The sequence below is a fragment of the Salvelinus namaycush genome, chromosome 9 (assembly GCF_016432855.1).
Source record: "Salvelinus namaycush isolate Seneca chromosome 9, SaNama_1.0, whole genome shotgun sequence".
NCBI classification, from domain to species: domain Eukaryota; kingdom Metazoa; phylum Chordata; class Actinopteri; order Salmoniformes; family Salmonidae; genus Salvelinus; species Salvelinus namaycush.
In genome coordinates, this window is record NC_052315.1 from 12478206 (window position 1) to 12486681 (window position 8476).

Sequence of the window (8476 nt, forward strand, 5' to 3'; positions counted from 1 at the left end):
CATCTTTCCCATAAATACAGGTATTTTATCAACCAGCACATTTGAGTTCAGCCATAATATTTGTTGTAATATTTGTTCTATCTTTTCAGGGGGATGAAATTGAAATTTTAGCCAGCTCTGCAATGCTTGTTTGAAAAAGACAGATACTTTGAAAAAAGTATCATTTTCAATTAATCAAAAATGAGACATGGCAATCTGCACAAAGGCAAAAAGGCAATTTTTAAACAATGGATGTGTCACGCCCTGACCTTAGAGAGCCGTTTTATTTCTCTATTTGGTTAGGTCAGGGTGTGATGTGGGGTGGGCATTCTATGCTTTGTTTTCTATGTTTCTTTATTTCTATGTTTTGGCCGGGTATGGTTCTCAATCAGGGACAGCTGTCTATCGTTGTCTCTGATTGGGAATCATACTTAGGTAGCCCTTTCTCCCTCCTTTCAGTGTGGGTAGTTGACTTTGTTAGTGGCACTATAGCCCTCGGAAGCTTCACGGTCGTTTATTTTGTTTCTTGTTTTGTTGGCGACATTCTAAAAATAAAAGAGAAATGTACGCTTACCACGCTGCACTTTGGTCCACTTCTTTCGACGGTCGTGATAGGATGAGCTTTCCTTATTCATCTACTTGAGAACCATTTAGGGTTCAAATAAAACTTTTGAATGAGTGAAGCTTTTAGAGAGAGGTTTAGTGCTTTATATTTAATCATCTCAACCCACCCTATTCATTATATGGACAGGCTCGTTTTATTTTGTCTGATTTAGCGTCCCAGATAAAGCTAAATATTTTTTGCTCATATGATTTGAAAAATGAATCATCAGGAGTAGGCAGCGCCATAAGTAAGTGAGTAAACTGAGATATGACTAAGGAGTTAATCAGGGCAATTTTTCCATAAATAGACAGGTATTTACCTCTCCATGGTTGCAGGATCTTGTCTATTTTTACAAGTTTTCTATTGAAATTCATTGTGGAGAGCTTATTTATATCTTTTGTGATATGAATACCGAGTATGTCTACTTCACCATCAGCCCATTTTATAGGTAAGCTGCAGGGTAATGTAAACGTATTTCTTAAGGATCCAATACGTAATATTGTACACTTGTCATAATTAGGTTTTAGTCCAGAGAGTACAGAGAAGTTATCTAGATCTTTAATGAGACATTGCAGGGATCTAGTTTGCGGACTTAACATAAAACTTTAGTCATCGGCGTACATGGACACCTTTATATTTAAGCCTTGGATTTCTAATCCTCTAATGTTGTTATTGGATCTGATATTAATAGCTAGCATTTCGATGGCCATAACGAATAGATATGGTGACAGCGGACACCCTTGTTTAACTCCTCTTGACAATTCAAAACTCTCTGAGAAGTAGCCATTATTTACTATTTTACACCTGGGGTTGCTATACATTATTTTTACCCATTTTATAAGAGAATTACCGAAATTGAAAAAATAAAATCGAGTCTTACTTTATCAAATGCCTTTTCAAAATCCGCTATAAATACCATTCCTGGCTTCTTATATGTTTCATGATGTTCTATGATTTCTAGTAGTTGTCGTATATTATCTCCAATGTATTGTCCATGTAAAAAACCTGTCTGATCAGGATGAACAATACCTGGTAAAACCCTTTGAATTCTGAGTGCTATGCATTTTGCTAGTATTTTTGCATCACAACATTGAAGTGTAAGGGGCCTCCAGTTTTTTTTAGATAGACTGGGTCTTTATATTTGCCATCTGGGTCTTGTTTTAATAATAGAGAAATCAGACCTTCCTGCTGAGTACCTGACATACTACCATTTCTATAGGAGTAGTTAAAACAATCTAACAATGGAGCTTTTAGTATATCAAAAAATACTTGATATACCTCTACGGGTATGCCATCAAGCCCTGGGGTTTTTCCAGACTGAAAGGACTTAATAGCCTCAAAGTAATTTCTCTGTAATTTGGCATTCGCACTGATCTTTCTGTACATTTGTTAATTTTCCATTTTTTATATTATTTGGAAGGAATTCCTTACCGTAATCTTCATTCAGTGGGAGAGGATGAGATGGAAAAGAGAATATCTTCCTAAAATAATTAGCTTCCTCTTTTAAAATATCATTCGGAGAATCATAGATGACTCCGTCTTCAGTAACGAGTTTTTGCAAATTCTTTTTGTTAGCGTTCCTGTATTGGAGATTCAGAAAGAATTTTGTGCATTGTTCTCCATATTCCATCCTGTTAGCTTTATTTTTGTAATAGATTACATTAGATCGTTCTTGAATAAGTTCCTCAAGTTCTTTTTGTTTTTCCTCTAACTTATTTTGTATCTCTATAGTATCGTTTTTATTGCTATCTACCTGTACTATTAGTTCATGGATTTCCCTTGTTAGTCTTGTTTCTTTAGCCAGAAACTGCTTTTTTATTATTGATGAAAATTGAATTGAATGACCCCTGAAGGTACATTTAAAGGTATCCCAAACAATAAGGGATTTGCTGAACCTATATTATACTGGAAAAATTCAGTTATAAACTATTTTGTCTTAGTTAAAAATAAATTGTCCTCCAGTAAACTTTGATTAAATTTCCAATATCCCCGTCCACGTGGAAAATATATAAGAGTTATGTGAATGCCAATTAGATGATGATCCGATTGCATTCTGTCTCCTATTAAAACTTTTTGAACCTTTGATGCAAGAGAGAAAGAGACAAGAAAGTAGTCAAGACGACTAGCTTGATTAAGTCTCCTCCATGTATATCTCACTAGGTCGGGGTTTTTTAGTCTCCAAATATCCACTATTTCTAATGTGTCCATAATATTTGTTATTTCCTTGAGGGCACGGTGATGATAGTTTGTAGAGTGATTACCTTTACGGTCCATTGAGGTACTTAACACTGTGTTATAGTCTCCTACCATAATGATTAGATCATTTGTTGCCTGTAAGCTCAATAAATTGGTATAAATGTTTTCGAAGAAGTGTGGATCATCCTGATTTGGACCATATAGATTAATGAGCCAAATCTCTTTTTCATCCACTTTCATATTCAAAAGGGTCCACCTTCCTTGCGAATCAATCCTGATTATTTGCACATTCAGATCAAAATTTTTGTTAATTAATATCATCACACCCTTTGAGTTCCTTTGTCCACGACAGAAAATTATTTCACCACCCCATTCATTTTTCCACGCAACATCATCTAAGGATGTAGAGTGAGTTTCCTGTAAACAGTATATGTTATATTCCCTTTCTTTTAGCCATGTAAAGACTGATCTTAAAAAAAAAAAATCTGCCAAACCGTTACAATTATAACTAGCTATACTTATTTCCCCCCTTACCATAACTAGATAATATTCTCAGGCTAAATTGACCATAATTAGTGCTTGTAAAGTTACTGCCATCAGAGGTATTATGAAGGTCAAAACTAGAGCTTTCAAATGTCGGATATTTAGAATTCAAGAAATAGGTTCTAGCAATATTTTTTTAATTCCCTTGCCTGTTTGCCTGTGAGCCAATGCCACAGATGTTAGAAAATCGAGACAAATTATGTGTGTAACAAATCCGAGTAGGTTGATGTGTATGATATTGGATATGATATAATGACATTGTGTATGATGTCTGTATAAGAGTAAGACTATAATGTGTGAATAAAATAATAACTCTGCCAATTTGCATGTTTGAGTATCTATGTAGTGCGTATAGTCTTAATATTCATAATTGTAATCAATATCGTATCACCATCATAATTACCTTTAACATAATTGAAAAACACATCCCAGCATTTCCATAGCAATTGACGTTTCACATGATCATGAAAGAGACCTTGCATTACTCTAGAGAAGGCTTCACTACAGTACAAATGTATTCCGTACAATATGTTATTATTCCCCAATGCCCCTATTTTGATATCTTCCCCTTGCTTGTTGTAAACATATATAAACTTGTAGACAAATACATAAAAAAGATAGACAAACAATAAACACATTCAATTATAAAACAGTTCTCGACAATAGAGCTTTTTTTGTTTGTGCTTTTTTTGTTGTTGCAGCTATGGCACACGTACAGGACGTTTACTTGAGGTAAGCGGAGAGGAAATGGGTCTACAACAGACCCATGTTTGTAAAGTCTGTTTAATATATGTTCTATTAGATGTTTTTTTCTCCAAGTATACATCAACTCCTATATAAGAGCATTCCACCTGCAGTTAAACCTCTTGAATGCATCTAACATTTGGAGGCAAAGTAATACATTGCTATTGAGCAGATACACATGTAACTATGAGAACCTGGGTCATGTTTAGTAAGCACGAAATCAAAGAAAACAGCCCAAAAGGGAGTGAAACAGGGACATATTACCTGAACTTGTGCAATAAGAAATGTTTGTATTCTGTTTTTAACAGATTCGCTAGTGTACCCTAATGAACACAAACCTTAACTATAATTGATACTGCAATAGCAGGTTCATTATAACAAAGCAGGATAGGAGAATCAAGCCTGTACAGACATATGGTGAATTTAGAGTACACATATTTCAGTGCTACAAGTCAAGGCACAGTGTGATAACACATCAGGAATGTTTGGCATCACTAATGCATGCTGGGAATGGAACACCTTTAAGCCGTGGCCAGGCCCAGGTAATGAATAGGTCTAGTGTGTGCTAGTGTTGAGCAACATGTCACTTGCTGAGCTGTTGTATCTGAGGAATCACCCAATATTTATGTCCACGATTGGAGCGGTTTAGCGTTGTTTAAGGTATTTGGTGAGAGCATCTGTCTTCATCAAATCAAATTATTTTTTTAGATGCATGCTGTAGCCTCGTTGTTACAGAACACTTAACAGTGTAACACTTAACAGAACACTTAAGTAACAAGCAAACCTGATGCCAGGTTTCGGTGCATGTTATCACGGCATGATTGCTTTGATGTGAGTGTGTTTTCTGGCTTCACCACAGTTCAGTTTTGCAGTGTTTTTACCGTTAAAATGAGCAGGGGCAGCAGTTTCATGGTACATGGCCTGTCTTCACCTCTGTTCCCATCATGTGCACTCCTCTTGGCCCATGACGCAGTTTCAACGTGTAGGTGAGGCTCCACACTCACGACTATGTGGGGAAACCCTGTGTGCAAGGAGGTAGAGGACTAGTTTCATGTGAGGTTAGAGCCTACGGTGGTTAGAGGGACACTATAATACCTGTCACACACAGACCCACACGCACACGCACACACACTCAAAGCCACAAAGCCACAGTAAGCCCACGCATCACAGCAGTGGTATTATGCAGTGATTTCGATGCTGATGTGTTGACTGACATTTAGCAATTAGTTGATTAATCATCATATGTCCTTCTGAATAAGAAAAAAAAACGTTTTTGAAATGTCAAGAGTTTTTCCATTAATTCTCATCTCACTTTTGAAAAGAAAATAGAGGCATGCATATTAATGATGTTTGGAGGGGGGGGGGACAGTCAACAACACATCAATAATTGAACAATATTTTCATGGAAACCATATGATTAATATTGGTGTATGAGCGAAAAAAGTTTGTTTAGTGGGATCAGCGGTTCTGTGTGTGAATTGACTACTACAGAGAGGGAATGACATATTAAACGATATTCTTTGTTGATTTTTCCTGATAGTCAAAGGAACCATAAATCACTGCAGTGAACTAAAGCCTGGAAGGAATTCTGTGGTTCAGACAAAAAGTTGACCTGCCCTCAGTGCCAAAAACAATGCCTTTTTCAACATGCCCTTCTCATATCAAGTCACAATGAAAAAGTAATCACTTTGACAGTGACACCCACTTGATGAAAGCACAAAGATATGGGAATGCATTTAAGACATTTCACAATGGCAAAAAAAAAGAAGATATATGCCACTCAGCCACACAAATATGCCAAGGCTTTTAGCACTTGTGTTTGCCTAAAAAAAGGGTTGAGTCAGTATAATGCAATAAAGTGGAAGCATAATGGAATCAAAGTAAACAGCCTAGAGGGGCTCAAAATGTTGACAGATGTCCTTACAAGAGAGCATGCTGTAGGCCTTCGATGTCTCAGATTAATCTAGTCAGCGTTAGTTCAAGGAAATAACCCTGTAACGTCATGTCTCACAGTCAGTGTTAAATGCATTGACAGGAGACTAGGCAAACTCAGACAACTACTGGGGAGACAATCTCCAAAGTAATACGAGGCCTTTCAAAACAGCAGCACTGAAATTCTCATTTCACCACTGAAATTAAATAGAGGAAAGGAAAAGCTTCTCTTTAATGGGAATGGTGAGAGAAACTGTAATAATGTTTCCTGGCAGCCTGCATTAGATGTTGGGTTTCCATAAATACATGGACAGGCTGGTATATTTGTGCCCTGCAGTAAAAATAACCCAGTTTCCCAAGGGAAGTGATGACATCAGCAGCCTGCCTGCATCAGCAGCCGTCATCTTCCTCAGGTAGCAAGGAGGGGGCCGTCGCCACGGCAACACTGTAAAGCAATGTGACGCAGGTGAGAGAGTGGCAGATTAGAGCAAGGCTGCGTTTGGGTGGGCTGGTGCAGTGGTGTATTGGCAAACAATGCGTGGGAGGATGGGAGAGAAGGAGCGGAGGAGAGGAAGACACAAAGACTAACTCTGAAATTACCTCCTCCTTCCACCCCCCTGGTCAAAGCCAGTTATCACAGCTAACATTTCAGGAAATAAATTACAGCAGATCTGATCCGCACGCAGATCTGATCCGCACACCCCTTGAGCAATGACTGAGAAGCAGAGCAAATGGGTTTTCCTCCCTCAGCAACTCATCTTTTTACGTCGTTCTGCATTTGTGGTGAAATTCTGTCTCAGAATGAAAGGGAAACTGACAGCAAATGAATTCCAATGCAGCAAGAAAAAAGCTTTTAGCAACACAGTTAACACTAGGCATACTAGTGATTCAGAGATGCCGAATCCTTTTTTTTTTTTTTTTTAAAGAGGTTTCCTTTTCTTTAGTACAGCCACATATATGGTATTGTAGGGATAGTGGGAATGTGTTTTCTAATGCATCTGACATGACACAGATTGATCAACCACATGAAAGCTGATGGTAAAATGTATATCCTTCCAATCTTCAACTCCTTGGGGACTACTTCCCTTGTGTGATTTGCGTGAAATATGTGGACACCTGCTGGTTGAACATCTCATTCCAAAATCATGGACATTAATATGGAGTTGGTCCCCCCTTTGATCCTATAACAGCCTCCAATCTTCTGGGAAGGCTTTCCACTAGATGTTGGAACATTGCTGTGGGGACCATTTAGCCACAAGAGCATTAGTGCGGTCGGTTTTGCCCAACTAATGATGTTCAAGGAGGTTGAGGTAGGGCTCTGTGCAGGCCAGTCAAATTCTTCCACACCGATCTTGACTAACCATTTCTGTATGGACCTCGCTTTGTGCATGGGGACACTGTCATGCTGAAATAGGAAAAGGCCTTCCCCAAACTATTGCCACAAAGTTGGAAGCACAGAATCGTCTAGAATGTCATTGTATGCTGTAGCGTTAAGATTCCCTTCACTGAAACTAAGGGGCCTAGCCCAAACCATGAATAACAGCCCCAGATCATTATTCCTCCTCCACCAAACTTTACAGTTGGCACTATGCATTTGGGCAGGTAGCGTTCTCCTGGCATCCGCCAAACCCAGATTTGTCCGTTGGACTGCCAGATGGTGAAGCGTGATACATCACTCCAGAGTCCAATGGCGGCGAGCATTACGCCACTCCAGCCGACAATTGGCATTGTGCATGGTGATCTTAGGCTTGTGTGCTCTGCCATGGAAACCCCTTTCATGAAGCTCCCGACGAACAGTTCTTGTGCTGACTTTGCTTCCAGAGGCAGTTTGGAACTCAGTAGTGAGTGTTGCAACCGAGGACAGACGATTTTTACTCGCTTCAGCACTCGGCAGTCCTGTGAGCTTGAGTGGCCTACCACTTCGTGACTGAGCCGTTGTTGCTCTTAGACGTTTCAATTCACAATAACAGCACTTAGTTGACTGCGGCATCTCTAGAAGTCCAGAAATTTGATGAACTGACTTGTTGGAAAGGTGGCATCCTATGATGGTGCTACGTTGAAAGTCACTGAGCTCTTCAGTACGTGACATTCTACTGCCAATGTTTCTCTATGGAGATTGCATGGCTGTGTGCTCGATTTAATACATGTGTCAGCAACGGGTGTGGCTGAAATAGTAGAATCCATTAATTTGATGGGGTGTCCACATACTTTTGGACATTTAGTGTATGTACGTTAGTGATGTGCGGGTTGACTCATAACCCACAGTCCCCGCGGTTATATCCACCACAGGTTGAATAAAGAGAAAATACCTTAAAAAATCGATAAATGTATAATTATTGTGCAATTCATATCTATAGGCTACATTGAGGTCTGGACACAGACTGTAGGTCTATAACTGCTCACATAGCCATAATATTAACTCCTGCAGAATTTAGCATTTCTTGATGCCAGGTTACACCAAATGCAGGCAAAATGTTT